Source organism: Protomyctophum bolini, assembly GCF_963924005.1.
Source record: "Protomyctophum bolini genome assembly, chromosome: 10".
NCBI classification, from domain to species: Eukaryota; Metazoa; Chordata; class Actinopteri; order Myctophiformes; family Myctophidae; genus Protomyctophum; species Protomyctophum bolini.
In genome coordinates, this window is record NC_137871.1 from 43,691,865 (window position 1) to 43,697,877 (window position 6,013).

The following is a 6,013-nucleotide window of genomic DNA, read 5'->3' on the forward strand; positions in this document are numbered from 1 at the left end:
TGTTTGCTCCTGATTCCGATTCAGATCATTTCAAATGATGTGAACTTGTAGATTTAGCTGTTATTTTTTTATGCTTTAGAATTGGAATATCATTTTGGACATAATGGCGTTTCCACCCCACACATAATAATATGTGTTAGGTCATGTTTTATAATTAATTAATATGACAGAGACCTATTAATTAATCCTTGAAGTGATAATATGTGTTAGGTCATGTTTTCCGTGCCTTATCTCTCCCTGCTATCCATTAACCCATTCTGAACGGGAACCCATTTTGGTGTTATAGCATCATGTCATGCTTTAGCTATTGAAAAATAGCAGATCTACAAGCTCGTAGCGCGCCACCGAGTGGCGCGCTACGAGCTTGTAGGTCTGCTATTTTTGAAAAATCAAAGAACGACTGACATTTTTATAGAATCTGATCTCAGGTCGGAATGGGTTAATCAGACCAGTGTGTGTCCAGTGGAAACCTCATATGAATCTGATCTCAGGTCAGAATGGGTTAACAAACGGTTGCCTAGGCAACAACGACACAAAGTGGAACTCTCTTTTATTTTATTCCAGTGTAGTGGCTGCCCTTGGACTGTTTGTTGCTGACATTGTTTCATTTCAGTCAGTGTTCAACAAAAAAGTAAATATAGGAGCAGCCGACAGCGTCCTTATAAATTATGTAACGTCATTTAGTTTGTTGCACCAAAACAACAGTGACACACCAACCACAAACTGAGCGTGTAATGTTTTCGTTATTGGCAGTAAAGCAACCCTCTCTCGTGTAATGTTGTTGCAGATTAAACTCTTTCGTATAGATTTCATTGACATCCCCCTACTACTAGTCTTGTTTCACGTTGATGTGTATTTCCAGGTTTAGTTTTAATGGTCTTTTGATTAAAGTTTGATTCAGTTGTATAGCCATATTTTAGTCATCTGAAAGGTTTTAGATATACTAAATATCACAAGATTTTAGTCAACTAAATGGACAGTTGATTTTTTGTCAACGGAAATGCATTTCAGAAGTATGGTAATACAAGTGTGTGGGCTGTATTTTGCGTGTCTTAAGTACCAGGTCTTATTACCTAACTTGAGTAAACTAAAGACATGGAGGCGTGGCCAATGCTCTTTGGCCACTCAGAATAGCCAAATGGCATTGATCACGCCTCCAGGTCTTTAGTTTACTCAAGTTAGGTAATAAGACCTGGTTCTTAAGACACGCGAAATGCAGCCCTTTGTGTGTGTGTGTGTGTGTGCGCGTGTGTGTGTGTGTGTGTGTGCACACGCGCGTTCGTGCGTGCACACCCTTCCATGTTCTACCCTTGACACATGAAGCGGCTTTGACTGAAAGGTCACGCGTGTTCCCCACAGAGCGTTGCTGCTGTGAAAGACGTCGCAGCGCTGTGCCATTCAGACAGTCGACCCGTTTGACCTCTCCTTTGAGATCATGTGTGGACCAGAGCATCCCACAGGATTCTGCATCTAAAGAATGCCCTATCCCTTCCCAGGATCGTATAATTAGACACACACACACACACACACACACACACACACACACACAGACACATCAAAGGGGTCTTCGGCCCATAATGTCCTTTCCTATACTTACTTAGGCCTTTAACCCATTCTGGGTGGGAACCCCTTTTTTCGTGTTAGCATCATGTTATGCTTTAGCTGTTGAAAAATAGCAGATCTACAAGCTCATAGCGCGCCACCGAGTGGCGCGCTACGAGCTTGTAGGTCTGCTATTTTTGAAAAAAATGACTGACGGCTGACATAGAAACATAGCTTTTTTCAGAAAACTGTCAGGATGTAGAAGACATTTTTAGAATCTGATCTCAGGTCAGAATGAAAACTGTCAGGATGTAGAAGACATTTTTTAGAATCTGATCTCAGGTCGAAATGGGTTAAATTCCCTGAGGAACATACTGTAGGCCTTTGATGATTCTCCTCCATCCCCTCCGGTCTTGTGCGCTCCGCTCCAGGTGTTGCCATGACAGCCCTTCTTGTGCCTTCACCTCCTGTTCTGTGGTTCTCCTCCAGGTGGCGCTATTCTTTTTATTCAGACGGCAGCAGCCATCTTGCCAGCAAGGTGATATACCTAGGTGACACTTCCCATAGACAGCCCGTTCATCCAAACAGAAAAGTCCTCTCTAATTATATTAAAGGTAGAGTAAGTGATTTCACTCAAAAAAACTTAGGTTTCGTTTTTGGCTGTGGGACCTAAGCCTTCGTCCAATCAGGATAGAGAGTCAAAAAACGAAACCTAACGTTTTTTGACCCCCAGGGGTTAACTGCAGGGGACAGGGAGGAACTCCTTATATGGTCAGCACACTCTATAGTAGAGAGGATTATCACAACAAAACAAAACAATAAGTGATATTTGAATTAAGTGAAATCACTTACTCTACCTTTAAACAACATCAAAAATCACCAACATTGCAGCTGTGTAGGGAAAGCTTGAATGATCCTCTTTCAATCTGTAAAGTTTTTGCTTTATAAAAATCCACCGTAGACATTTTATGAGCTATTCCCTGTCAAGAAATTCCTTGAAGATGATTTTCTTTTTTTTTAAGTGCTGGAGTTTGGAAGCGCTCGTTGACTTATCACTTAACGGCCCAAAGCACACCGCCTGTTTAGAATGTGCACCTGATGCAGGAGGCAGCAGGAGGTTGCGTTTCTGATAACGAGCTTTTCCATACTAAAAATTATGGACGTGAAGACTTGAAGGATAAAATAACAAGTGACTGCATGGTTGGTGGTTTATTGGCATGACTCAGCAAGAAATAACTTTTTCAAACGTGGATAAGTCATTGCAGCGCGCCGTGCACGCGCTGTAGTAACCTGGGGACAACTGGAACTTTTATTTTAAAGTATAGCTTATTACCTCACCTTCCAAGTTATACCTACAAAATTGTTTAATCAAGCAAGCTGCTTTTGTGTATTTTCTACTTGGCTGTGTACTGTATGCTGTTCATGCTTTGAAGTCCGATAATACACACTGACTAAAAGAAACGCTGATCCACCACCACCGCCCATTAGAATAATGTGCGTTTGCTTTGCCAAAGCAACGCTGGAACAACAATCAAACAATAAGCATTAATATTGTTACCACAGTGCCACTTAATTGGAGAAAACTGTATCACTATTACCGCAAGAATCCTCTGCACTCTCTGTCAGAAATGCTTATGCCGATAATAGATTCCACTATACAGTAGAATAGGAAAGGTTAGCTAGGGATAAACTGTCGGAGCAATTGACAGCGATATATTTCTGTTGTTTTGCACTCGGTGGTAAAACCTCTGGGGGCAAATAGCAGCAAATTAAATGTAGAACTTTGCTCTGTTTTGTGCGTGGGCTGTACTTCTGTTTACCACGGTAATCTGGTGTAAACAGTGCAGGGACACGCACGCACACACACAAACACACACACACACACACACACACACACACACGCACAAACAATGATATGAGCTATGATCTCTCCCTGTGTGTGTGTGTGTGTGTGTGTGTGTGTGAGAGAGAGAGAGAGGCAGGATATAGGGATGCATAACTATATCTCTGAGAGAAAATGCACAATCTTTCTATTGTTTCACACAAGACAGTATTACTCAAAGTGTTATAGCTAATGCAACACAGCTCTGCATGTTTGCACCTTTATTTTATTCCTATATTTATATTCAAATATATTTTTCTACATATATTGTTTTTTTATCTTGGATTGTGTTGTTCCACTTTTGCTTTGGCAATGTGAAACGTACTGTATGCTTTCTTATGCCAATAAATCTCCTTTGAATTTAAGAGAGAGAGAGAGAGAGAGAGAGAGGGAGAGGGAGGGAGGGAGGGAGGGAGATCTGTGAACTTGTAGATTTGCTATATTTCCAAAGGATTTGTTGTGTAGGCTACATTTTTTACATTAAACGTGTGAAATTGGACATTCTGCATAATAAATGAGTAGCCTAGGGCCCTCAGCTGCGTTCTTTGTACTGGAACCTGGTTGTGTGTGACAGACAGACAGACAGACAGACAGACAGACAGGGAAGCATTGTGGAGAGTTTGTTAACCTGGTTGTGTGTGATAGACAGACAGACAGGGAAGCATTGTGGAGAGTGTGTTAACCTGGTTGTGTGTGATAGACAGACAGACAGACAGGGGAGCATTGTGGAGAGTTTGTTAACCTGGTTGTGTGTGATAGACAGACAGACAGGGAAGCATTGTGGAGAGTTTGTTAACCTGGTTGTGTGTGATAGACAGACAGACAGGGAAGCATTGTGGAGAGTTTGTTAACCTGGTTGTGTGTGATAGACAGACAGACAGGGAAGCATTGTGGAGAGTTTGTTAACCTGGTTGTGTGTGATAGACAGACAGACAGGGAAGCATTGTGGAGAGTTTGTTAACCTGGTTGTGTGTGATAGACAGACAGACAGGTGAGCATTGTGGAGGGTTTGTTAACCTGGTTGTGTGTGATAGACAGACAGACAGGGGAGCATTGTGGAGAGTTTGTTAACCTGGTTGTGTGTGATAGACAGACAGACAGGGAAGCATTGTGGAGAGTTTGTTAACCTGGTTGTGTGTGATAGACAGACAGACAGGGAAGCATTGTGGAGAGTTTGTTAACCTGGTTGTGTGTGATAGACAGACAGACAGGGGAGCATTGTGGAGGGTTTGTTAACCTGGTTGTGTGTGATAGACAGACAGACAGGGGAGCATTGTGGAGAGTTTATTGTTTGTTGGTTTTGCTGCTGGCTTCTTCTTCTTCCTAACGACCCTCAGCATTCTATTCAGAACAGTCAGAAGGTGTGAATGACTCTGTCTGCAGGCTGAGTCATCACGCCTGCTTGTTTGTACTATTAAGCCATTGCATGCAGATGTAGATCAGCTTGAGATGCCCCCCCCCCCCCCCCCCCCCCTTGATGATGTAATGTACAATCTATGTAAAGCATCCAAGGCGCTATATAAATGCAACATTTACCATCAGGGCTGGACTGGGACAAACATTCGGCCCGGGCATTTTCGGGTGAATTTGGCCCAGACCGGCCCACCCACCACAACCAGACCGGCCCACCCACCACAACCAGACCGGCCCACCCACCACAACCAGCGCGCAGATAGCAGAAACTCTACCGCCCGCTCCGTCGAGGCACACACAAACAAACAAGCCCCTAATAATACCACCACTTTTACAGAACAACATAAATGATACAAACCAACAGACAACTAACACAACCCTTTGTAGAGGGTTTATTTGTCACTCACTGATAACAGTAGGTACAGTGACATTATCATGATGGCAGAATGGCAGCACGCCCGGACCTTTCCTGGTGGCCTGCCGCCTATTGGCCTGCCTGCCAAAGAAGCCCTGTTTACCATTTAAGTGAGTCTTTATCTTATGCAAGTCTCACGTATTTTTCTTTCTTTCCTTCTTTCTTTCTTTCTTTCTCTCCAGGCGTATGGTGTTCCTCCCATGTCCCAGCCTCTACACTCCGGACAACAGGAGCCATGAATGATGCACCAGAGCAGGTGAACTACATGAACTATGAATCTCCACACGAGACCTTCAGGTCTTCACCGCAGCCAGCCCGCTGCTGTGTGTGTGTGTGTGTGTGTGTGTGTGTGTGTGTGTGTGTGTGTGTGTGTGTGTGTGTGTGTGTGTGTGTGTGCCCTATAGCCTGGTGTGGAAGCCCTGGTGTCAACAAGGTTGATACTAGGGGTGCAACGGTTTTCAACCGAAAACCGAACCGTTCGGTTCCACATACACGGTTCAATGCGCTCTAATGAACCGCGCTATTTCGGTTTGCATTAATTAATTTATTACAGCTGCGAAGAATGTATTTCTCGGTCACACACTGGCCTACTTAGAAGTCTAGCACTCTATCGGTCACACACCGTCCTACTAAGAAGTCTAGCACTCTTTCGGTCACAGAAGTGTAGCACTCTGTCGGCCCACCCCCTACACACACACACACACACACACACACACACACACACAGAGAGAGAGAGAGACGGCATGATGAGGAGAATCCAG